A 12,412-nucleotide genomic window follows, 5' to 3' on the forward strand; every position below is an offset into this window, starting at 1 on the left:
CACATATTTTTATGAGTGTGATGTCAAACTTGAAAAATAGTCGATTATTATAATTTTTAACTGTGATTCTCTCTTTTCGTCAAACGATTGGACATAGGAAAGAATATTGTCTATTGATTGTAAGTTTCTTAAATCCTCAAAAATATATAAAGTATAAAAGTTATATTGTTTTAGATTTTATTTATTTATTTTTTTTTGAAGGAAGATTTTATTTTTTTAGAATTAAACTATGAAAAACATAAGTAAAATGAAAGGTATATAAACAAAGGCAAATGCGAGTAAAGTGAGCAGTTTAATTGATTGTGTGTGTCACATTTGCATGTTAACATTGCAATAATGGAATATATTTGTAAGCATTAAGACAAACAAATTTTAGATATGTGTCTTATCGTTTATTAATTTTTTTTTTTGAAAGGGTGTCTTATCATTTATATACTGCTCAAGGCAATTTCTTTTTATTATTCTCTAGGAGATTTATTACACATTTGACACTCAAACAAAATACGCCTAGTTTAAATTATTTTTACAAAGTCATCTAATTATAACTCATCACACACAGCTTTATTTTATAATTTCTTAAAAATATATAACAACAAGTGAATACATACTAAGATATGATTATATATAACGTTATAAATCTTCTTCTCTAAAAAAAAACTTTATAAATCTTCTTTAAAAAAAAAAACTTTCTAAATATTCTTTCCAAATTATCTTACTTGAACCTATTACTTATAAGAGGTAATAGCCATTCTAAAATTGGTCAGAATGTATTTATATTCAGCTACCCTAAATAATAAACATTGAGCTACCCTAAATAAGTTCAATTGCAAAAATTAGCACAAATAATAAAGTAAAACAATCACTATTACATGATTGATAGATTTATTTGTATTTGTTTGATACTTCCGGTCTCAATAACAACTATAAAGAAACCTTTTTCAACAATAAAAATCATCAAGACAATAGTCATAGACAAATTAAATAGACAATGAGTTTCTTACAAATAACCTATTTATTTACATTTGAAAAGACATTATTAATTAATCTATTATTAAACAGACAATAAAAAGACATTATTAATCTATTATTAAACTGACAATTATGGATGAAATTGGGTTCTTGAAACGCATTTTGTCCAACGTTTCTAAATAGCGATTTTTATGTTAAGTCCCTAAGATTTGTTAATTTTAGTCTTTAATTTTTTGTTAGAGATTAAATTCAAGACTAAAAACACTTTTTTTAAATTTTTTTTAAAAAAACTGAATAATTTTTTTAAGGAGTAAACCTAAAAAATTATAATTTATGGGACTAAAAAAATATTTTTTCCTTAAATTTAATATGTTTGTTTTCAAAAAAAATTCTTCCTTATAGTTAACCCCTGCGTAAATTTTTTGCGAGCTTCGTTGCTATTCGCAGTTGTGCAAAAAAACTTATAGATCTAGATAAAGACATCTTAACTGTATAACATATTCACGCATTCAGAAATTAGGATTACTATACATTTGTATGTTGTTTTAATTAATGTTATATACTAAAACTTGGACTCAACTTTGTTAATCCGATCATTGCCTTATCCTAATATAATAATATAATGCAAATAAACATTACTGCCGTAGACTAGTGAAAGATCAGATAGAGTTTGGCACTTCATTCAAACGTTCATCTAACAATATAAAAAAGGCGCTTCTACGGTGCACTCAGGAAACTGACTTTTTTGAAAAAGTTATTTTGTTTAGTCAATGGTATAACTATTGATGTCACTTCAACTAGTGTCCTGCTGGTGGACCACTCTAAGACTAAACTTTACCTTATTATAAATCAGTCTTCATACAAAATATTAAGGGGAATTTCAATCTTAGTGCACAAATGAGAATCTATGTGTTGAAGGCGAAAAGTAGTATGAAGGAGGATGTGATGATTTTTTAGAATTTTCATTATTATGTTGTTTTTCGAAAAAATTGAAGAACATTAGTTTATAAATATTTAATTTTTAGGATTTCTAAGAAAATGGGGGGTTGTGTTAATTGAAGGATTCAAATCTTGTGAAAATCGGTTTAACTTCACCAGAAAAGTCATTCTCATAACTTCACCATAGAATTTTCCTATAAAAAATTGCAATTCCATGCCCTTTTATATTAATAAAAGAAACCCATGTATACTCGTTAATTATGTTTGCTAGCTATAAAAGGATGCTTAATTTAATCCTTTGATTTTCAAGAAGAAGACAGACACTCTAGTAATTACAAGTTCGGTGAAAAGCTAAATAAAGGTTGATCAATCATAGTTTCAATTAGAATTTGGTCTCAAATTTTTTACTGAAATTTATTCCCCACTTGGATATCTTTGGATATAAATATCCAATATCACCTAATTAATATATGTGTTACGGCTGTAACAAAGATAATTAAACTTTAGGATATATAGATAGATATGGGTATTGTCATACGTAAGTTGATGCCTGTTTTTTTGTGCATTTTTATGAAATAAAGTTGCGTGTATATAGTAGTTTATATTCTTTTGGCAATATCTTTATAATAGTTTATCATATTCTTTTGGTAATATCTTAATTAAGCACAGCACAAGACCTACAAAGATGAGCATGATTAATGCTATCTAAATAGTATTACTTGTCCAATTGAACTAACTAGTATGGAGCCCGTGCCAAGCACGGGTAAAAAAACCACTATTAAGAAAATAATTTAGTCACAATGAAATTAATAAAAGGATGATGATTCATTGTTAGAGTCATTTTAATCACAATGTGACGAACTCAACTTTGAATCCCGTCCTAAGATACGTAGACTTTTTTTCTCATTTTTTTTTTTTTTTGATAAAATAGTCTAATGGCTAGATTAGGTTCAAAACTGAATCCCTGCATCCGACAATGCATTGTATCTACCAACTGAAATATGTTCACGGAAACTATTTTTGTCATATTGTCTTACTTGTAAAAAATTATTCACGTCCCTAGGGTTTTTGAATAGTAATTATACTTAAAGAATATTAATCTTTTTAAAATAAAAAGATGTTAATTATATTAAAAAACTTTATTCATAAATATTCATCCCCGTGTATAAGGTTTGATTTATATAAAAACAAAATAACGTTGTTAATTTTTAAATAAAAAGATGTTAATATTTTATTTCTACTAAAATATAAATTCAAGATTATTTTATAAAGTATTAGTTACAAATGGGATTGAGTCTAGTTGATTAGTTGATTGGTGGAAGAGTGTAGGATTATTCAAACCTTTGACGCTTTTGAACCTTTCATTCTTCTTCGGGTCCAATGGTTAATATAGATGAGTGATTTTAATGGAGGGAAGGGAAAGGATGAGAAATATTTTAATAGTTAATATAGATGAGAGATTTTAATGGAGGGAAGGGAAAGGATGAGAAATATTTTAATTTTTTTTGTGGTGGTTGGGATTTGAACCCCGGACCTTGCATATATTATGCATTGTCCCAACCAACTGAGATAAGCTCATGAGGACAAAAATATTTTAATTAAATATATGTTTGATTTAAAAGAGGAAATATTAGGGACGGGAATGAGGTGGGAAAATCTTAGCTAAATACATGCATGATTCATAAGAGAATATGAGATTTTAAAACTAAACTACCTCTTTATCCTTAATGTCTTTAATTTTAATCTGACTTCCTCTTCTCCAATGTTTCTACCTCGCTTATTCCATCCCTCGTTCAACTGTCCTCTCTTCCTTCTCTCCCACCCATCATGCTCTCTCTCTCCCATCACACACCGCCACCCTTTCAACTTCTTTTGATCATGTTGTCCTTTTTTTTATTTTGTTCCTGAATGATTCCAAAATGTGGATTTTTATTTCGCTCATATTTCAAAAGATAGTTGCTACTTATTATGAAATATTCCAATTCCAAACTCTGAGAATGGCAAATTGATCAGCCTAGTTTGGCAAGGCAATGGACTAAAACGTGTTGTGCTCTCTTCAATTGTCTCTTTCCATTACAATTTGAGCAAGTTCTAGGACAATTTGTATGAACAACATGATTTTCTGATAAGTATTAATTTAGCCACCCCTTATCAATAATATTTTTTTTAAAATCAAGAGATATTGTGATTGTTGGTTTAATAATATAGTTAATATCATTTTTGTTATTAAGCTTTTGAATGAGATTTAATCTTATCCTTGGATAAGATAATTAAGGAACTTGCAAATCTTGGTAACAGGAAAAAACAAAATAGATAGACGTTGTTGTATCGTTAATTCATAGATGGCATATAGATATATTGCTCATGGTCTTTTTATACAATGCAACCATTGCTTAAATCTACCAAATTTGTCAAATTACAGGCAACCATTTAATAAAATAGAAACCACGATGAAATTCTAAATATAATATGTTTGTCTCACATTTAAAATGATCGATTGTACTCAAACTTAACTTTTAAAATGATTACTATAATGGTACAATTTTATGATTTAAACTGATTATTTTAGGTCTAACTAAAAACTACTCTATATCAACATTTTTTTATATTAATTGATTATAATTTATAAATTAAAAAATTGCCATTTTAAAATAAGTACTCCTCCCATACAAACAAAATTTCCAGGAGAACTTGTGGGAACAAATTTTTGTCAAGCTTTATTTATCTTTGGCCAAACTCAAATTACCATGGCCCTTTCTATATGAACTGGAGGGTTAAAAAAAAATTGTAACTTATAAATTCTCATACAAAAATTTCCTTTTTTGGTTATAATAAATTATAAATTCATACGATTTTATAATTGCACTACCTCACAACGAATTTATAAAGATTTTGTACACTGCTAACACGGGAGTGGTTATGGTGCATAAAGAAATCCTTACGCACCGTGCATAAATCCTAACATAATTGCTTCCTACACCCCCCAAGCGCAAAAACAAACTGAATCATCACCGTCATTCATCATCATCACCACTGGATTCTTCAATCTCATCATCAACACCGTCGTTCATCATCATCACCGTCATCATCATCGTACCGGAATGCCAAAACCATTTTGTTGTGGAAATGGTTTCTGTGAGTTGTACTCCAAACCCATTTTGCTATGGAAATGGTTTCCAGAATCTTCAATCTCATCATCAACACCGTCGTTCATCATCATCACCGTCATCACCGTACCAGAATGCCAAAACCATTTTGCTGTGGAAAACCATTAGATGTACTTAATGGTTTCCAGCAGTTGTACTCCAAAACCATTAGATGTACTTAATGGTTTTCTTTGATCCAGCAGGGTGCAATTGAAAACAGAACCGCCGAAAATCAGTACTCTATAAAGGTACGATGAGCTTCGCTGGTGAAATTGGAAACAGAACCGCCAGAAAACAGAATCGGAGGAGTAGCGGTGATCGGAGTAAGCTTCTGTTCAACTTCAATAACTGAAGTTTTAGTTGAAACTGAGCCAGAAACTGGTGCAACGACAGATGGAATAACATCGGGAACTTCAACAGAAGGAGAAGCAGTGGCCGTCTCCGTCACCGGAGTCGGAAATTTCTGTTCAGCTTCGGTCGTCGGAGAAGGAAGTGTTGGAACAATCGACATTGGGAATGATGGAGCAGTGGTGGCGGAGGAGATGCATGCACGGCGGAAGAGGACGGAAGGATTGGTGCTGCAACGGTGACAGAAGTTTGTTGCGGTGGAGACTTGGCGATGATGAAAACGGTTAGAGGAGAGAGAACAAAGATAAGAAATGGAAAATTCTAGAAGGAAATGAATTCAATTGTGTGTAGAATGGAAAAATTGAGTTTATGCATGGTGCATAAGGAAATGACTTATGCACCATAATTTTGCCCTGCTAACACGGGTCTCTTACAATTATAAAAGAAATTGAATGCTAATTTGGCTATAATAAAATTTTAGTAAATTATTACTAAAAGAAACATTGTTTGTCGAGGGAAGGAGAATATAGACCGATTGAAGCACTCCCAGATAGATAAAAAGAAGTTAGAGAATTGGTCTCTTATATATTTATGGTACTAAAGATGTAGATGAATAGATAAATTATTGCAAGCAGGAACAATTGGCTGACTACAATGTATTGGTGAGACAATTCTTTATTTTTCTTTGTCGCAGTAATATGCAACACTTTATATCATATGTTGCACGAAATTTCCAATGAATTGTAGAATCATGGTAAATGAGAGCAAAAAAATGTACTTCATATTATATACATAAATCAATCATCTCTTTTTACCATGATAACACTGATTCTTCTTTAAGAAATCAAATAATAATTCATTACCAACTGATTTCTAAGCACAATCAACACTCTGGAAAAAAAAAATAATACATAAATTGAATAATCAATTAACATGGTTAAAATAATAATTTGGAGCTGCACTAATTATGATATTCCTTGAACTTAATCAAATTTTTCTACTCACCACTCAAAACTTCGTTACCCTATATGAAACCTCAAACCCGAAAATAAAATGACCAGATTCATTAATAAGTTATATGTTAAAGGTATATTCTAAAAAATCATAAATTTAGTCAATATGTTCTACATTTCTTAATTTTCAAGTTCTATCAAATGGAGGTTCAGTTTAAATTAAAATAAATTAAAAAGAATACACGAATGTAACTTAGCAAACTAAGGAATAATAAACACAATCATGGCACGATACAGGTTTTGCACATAAGAGTTTTTTAAAAAAGAATTTGATTGTAATAATGTTCTAGTGAAGGTTACTTGGAACATCTATAATGATAGTAAACTAAAAAGAGTCTTTAAATGGGCCTCATATGTACTCATAACTTATTTATACCTTTTTAATGAGAGAATTGAATAAGGAATCGATGACTCCAATGGTAGTAAACTAAAAATAGTCCTTAAATTGGTCCCACTAATATGTACTTTAATGTGTGCATTTAGAAAATTAATAAAAAGAAATTGAAAAGAGCAAAAATCACATGAATTTGAGATAAAGAAATTGAAAAGAGCAAAAATCACATGAATTTGAGATGGTGAGACCGACTTTTATATATACTCTTTCTTATTATGATTGTGGGAGCCGTTATTCGTTGAAGAGATAGTCCTTACATAATTATCGATAACTAACAAATACCCATTTTTTTCTTCCTCCTACGGGGTCCTTAATAGATTGAGGTCCTTATCAAGTAAATGACTCTCCATTGAAGATGCTCTGTATCCAAATCACATTATCATCTCTATTTCCCCCACGCTATATTTTTAATCCCATATAACATCATATAACACCGACCCTTAAAATGTGATAGGGTACACAAAGGCGGATGGTATAGTCGCGTTTGGATGGCCTTGGATAGGCTACCCAATTTTCTTTGGTTCATTTAATTTTTTCATAAGTTAATGTATTTTTATATTTAGCTATACTAATAATGTGGATTTAGTTACCCCAAGTAGTTTATTTGTGAAAAGTATTAGTAGACATATGTTCCTTTGTTTTTACCAATCACATATTCACACAAAAATATAGACGAAAAATAACTACAGAATCCAATACCAAACAGAGCAAGTCTTCCATAGTCACAAGACTATGGACACAAGTTTAAACACACTCACCTTCTTAAAAAAAAAAAGTTTAAACACACTCACATAAAAGCAAAATATAAAATTAACTTTATCATTACTTTTGAAATAATTAAAAGAATAAGATGTGGAATTTATATTTTGTGAGTGTGCCTAAAAATTTTGTATTTGGGCTTGTGACTATCTAAAAATAATCCTGCCAAACAACTATACCCAACAATAATAAAATAAATCAAGGGGAAATATAAATTATACGAAAAATATAGAGCATGGGACTTTCATGCACGAAAGTGAAAGAAAAAATCAAAACAAACCGGAAGTCAAACATTATATATAGAGGGAAAAAGTAAAAGCAATAGAAGCTCTGGAATTTATTTTGGTAGAGAAGAAGAACCCAACATTAGAAATTAGAAAGAAATATGATGCGGTTTGCTTTCACCTAGTCATTATTTAAGGTATTACAAACATTTAAATCCCAAAATTAAATGCCAATAAAAATTCTCATTTACTTTTGAATATTATAAAAGCCAGATTTAAAAAAATTGAGATTCCTTTAAAATTTTGTCAAAAAAAAAAAGTAATTACTTTAAAGGGGTAATTAAATAAATGGTCCCTATAAATATTCAGAATTTTGTTTTTAATCCCTACAAAATAAAATCATACTTTTTAGTCCCTATAAAATTTTCCATCAATTTACTTAGTCCCTAAAATGCTTAAGGAAAATGTCACAGGGACTAAAAAGTGTGATTTTATTTTGTAGGGACTAAAAACAAAACTGTGAATATTTATAGGGACTAAAAACTTAATTAACCCTACTTTAAATTATTTATAATATTTACGTTACATTCTTTTTATAGAAATATTTCTTTTAAATTCATATGAGTCATTAATTGTGTTTTTTTAATTTATATTAATTTGTTTTAGTTTAATTAATGGGTATCATTAGAAATATGACACATATGATTAGAACCTTGAGGTTAAGCCACATAAAATTAGACATTAAATATTTGCTTATGGATCCCTAAAAAAAAAATATTTGCATCTACATTCTACGTTTTTATCACGTTGTAGTAACTTTGCTGAAGACAATTTTAAAAATAAAAATTTAATGGATCATTTCCATCTACTTTAAAATAATATTTACATGGACCATTCTCAAAAAAGATAAATGATTGAAATAGTAAGATTGAAGTAACAACATTACATTATACCAAAAATACAATTAAAATATTCAAATTTCACAAAGAGAAACAATTCGAGATTCGAAAATGAAGACACAAAGAAAAATTTGGCCAAGAACATTGTTTTTTAAAAAAACAAATCAAGATTTAAATAAATAATTTTTTTTCTAGATTTCAAAAAGATGGTAAATTTTTAATTTAAATTTTTTTTTTGTAAAGAAAACAAAAGAGACTTGGCAGCATTCCCTTGATCTTGCGGAAGACCATATATTATTGATGGTCCTTCTCTGCTTCTAAGGAGTTGCCTTATTAAGAGGTTCATAGATCACTCTTCTCTCTTCTCTACTTCTCTATGATTTTAAACATAAACCTTCCACCTTCATTCTCTTTTCTGGTAGAACTCAAGTTGTGTCCTGTAATATGTGTCAATATATAAGAATTAGATAGATATAAATGTTTGATGGAAATTTTTTCAAATCACAAATCTTAACCTGTGTGGAACTAAAAATCCTGTAATATGTGTCAATATATAAGAATTAGATAGATATAAATGTTTGATGGGAATTTTTTCAAATCATAAATCTTAACCTGTGTGGAACTAAAAATTCAGATTATACTCATGCCTAGTGATCATGCAATAAACCAGTATTTGAAGAAACCACGAAGTTAGATATTGAGTTACACATTACCCTTTTTATTGTCTTTATCAGACTTATAGATGAAAGTACGACACACAATAGTGTGGATTTTGTTGGCCCTATAAAATGTGATAAACAGTTTAAATCATAAGATATAATATATAGATAGTATTAATATTCACCTAAAAGTGTGGTTTAATCCGTAATTATATCCAAAGAAAATTAAAGGGTGGTTGTCGCCGGACACAACTCGGACAAAACACACACAAATAATGAAAACAACAACATTGGGTACACAAAATATCAAAAATATGTGTAGAAAAAAATATGAAACAACAAACATCCCTTGTCAATTGGGTTAATTTCATAGATGATTTCGATTTAGGGTGGTATATCTAGTTGATTTAATATAAAAAAAAGGGTAAAGAATTCATGCAGAAAAAAATAAAGATGGAAGGTTTTGTGAAACGACTTCAAAATTGTGTAAAAACTATCAACAACGTTTGCATTATATAGTAGAAAATTATGGTTTTGAAGGGAATTGAGCCATTTCAATTTTAGTAATTCGAAATTGCCATTGAATGCAATCATGTAATTATGGTTTACATTCAAAAATAATGTAATTATGGTTTACGTTGACATCGCACATTGAATGTAATCATATACACATTGCTTGCTTTTTTTTGTAGACCGAAAATAATGTAATTAGGAGACCGAAAATTACTTTTTTTTGTAGACATAGGAGACAAAGAATTATTATGAGTGTTAATGTATTTAAAAAATTCATTTCATATATTAATTGCTGCTTATTTTGTTTTGATTTCATTTTTAGAAGGTAATAGAATTTAAAGATACTACTGTATTTTAATAGTGTTGGTCAAAATATGAAGTTCGTTCATTGCTTTGATGACAATTGAATGCGGATTATATCTTGTGATCTCATTTAGTCAACTATTCTAGAAAAAAAAAATGCAATATGATCATGATCATATAACGTGTCACAAAAATGTAATATGATTGGAAGCCATTAGAATGATGACATTGAGAATTAGCATTAATTACATTACATAGCATTAATGATTTATGAGAAAAAAAATGTCTTTAAAAGATGACATGTGTACTATTTGAATAGAGAACCTTTGAAATGTTTATATTGTAGATTATGCTAGGATACTACATTTCTTGCACATCTAATTGGTCTCACCTTATAAATCATGTGGTTAATTATATAACACAGGTTGTTGAGAAAAAAGCTGTCATATATACACAAGGACACACTTAATTTCCAACTAATTAAACACACACTAAATTAAGAAAAAATCCTACTAGTATCCACTTTAAATTTGTACTCCCTCCGTCCCATATTACTTGACCTAGTTGACTCTATCACGTATGCCAATGCACAATTTTAAACTTAAATTTCTTTAATAATCTAGTAGAAAAAATTACGAAAATTTGATATTTTGAAAATATTAATCGAGACGAATCCAACAACATCTTATATGCTATATTTTGTTTTTATATATTAGTAGAAAAATAGAGTCAAAGCATGTTACATGAATAGTACAAATATTCTAAATAGGTCAAGTAATATGGGACGGAAGGAGTATATGACTCTGTTTTGATTTAATTTTCCAACTAATAAAACATACTCTAAATTAATGAAAGAACATATACACGTGTTAAATTTTTACTAGCATGGACACCCGTGCCAAGCACGGGCTAGAATGTCGTTATATTTGATGGAGGGAATATTGTGATGTATCAAGTGTTACTTAAAATTTTAGATGGAGTTTTGGTTGTATCATTATCACTTGTGTGGTTTCTCTTTATCCAAATTGTCGATCTACATCAACGTAGGCTCCCACAGAAAGCCCAACGGTGGTATCACATCCGGGTTCGACGTTGTGGGGGATCGAGAGTTGTTCTTGGTGGTGGACTACACACACAAAGATCCTAACACTTAATGGAGAGATGTTAATGTCTCAAGTGTGAGTTAAAATTCCGTATTGTATGCAAGAGTAGATGTGAGAAACATATAAGTGAAATGACTCATATACATAATGCCTTAAGACTTTGAAAGAAGATAGGATGTGAATCTCACTTCTGTGATTGATCTTAGCTTAATGTGATAATACAATCCATTGTAGGATCCTAGCTTAATGTGATGATTTGTTTCGTTATTTTTTGAGTGTCATTTGTTTAATTTTTCATCTTAAATTTTAGTTTTTGAATGTGATTAGCTTTCATGCACAAAAAAAATAACCTTTGTCATTTCAAATTCCTTCACTTATGGTATTTCATGGGATCTTGCAATGGAAAAATGTATATGTATGATGAGTTGAAAAAATACATATTCGTTAGACATTTTAAATAGATGTACATATTTTCAATAAATCTAATATTTTGGTAGCATAATTGCCCAGTAATATTCAACTTCTTCAACAAATCCATAAAATCACCAGCAATTCATTATGTTTCCTATCCTCTCACGGATAAAACGCACACTCCTTATTTTTTTTTCTCTTTTCATTTCCATCAAGTTCAAATTCATTTTTAATCTTCTTATCTTTTATAATTTACTTTATCTCTTCTCATGAAAGAAAGAAACAAACACCCCTCTATGAAATTGCCGCCAACCCACTTTTTTTTACCATGTCGTGTCTCTGACCTTATGTGATATCTCACCAGATCACATACATAATAGTCTCACACTTAAGGGAGAGATGTTTATGTTTCATATGTGAGCTAAACTTGTGTGCAATAATATACATTGAGTAACATATAAGCAAGAAAAACAATATACCTAATGTCTTAAGATTTTACTCAAAGATGTGATGTCAATCTCACTTGTGGAGTTTCTCATAGTCAAATGTGATGGTCCAACCCATTGTAGACTCCCTCAGAACTCTAAACATTATAGTGAGTTAAACTTGTGTGCAATAATATACATTGAGTAACGTATAAGTGAGAAGAACAATATACCTAATGTCGTAAGATTTTACGCGAAGATGTGCTGTCAATATCACTTGTGGAGTTTCTCATAGTCAAATGTGATG

The sequence above is a fragment of the Medicago sativa genome, chromosome 2 (assembly GCF_051527215.1).
Source record: "Medicago sativa cultivar Bolivia chromosome 2, Bolivia_mono, whole genome shotgun sequence".
NCBI lineage: Eukaryota > Viridiplantae > Streptophyta > Magnoliopsida > Fabales > Fabaceae > Medicago > Medicago sativa.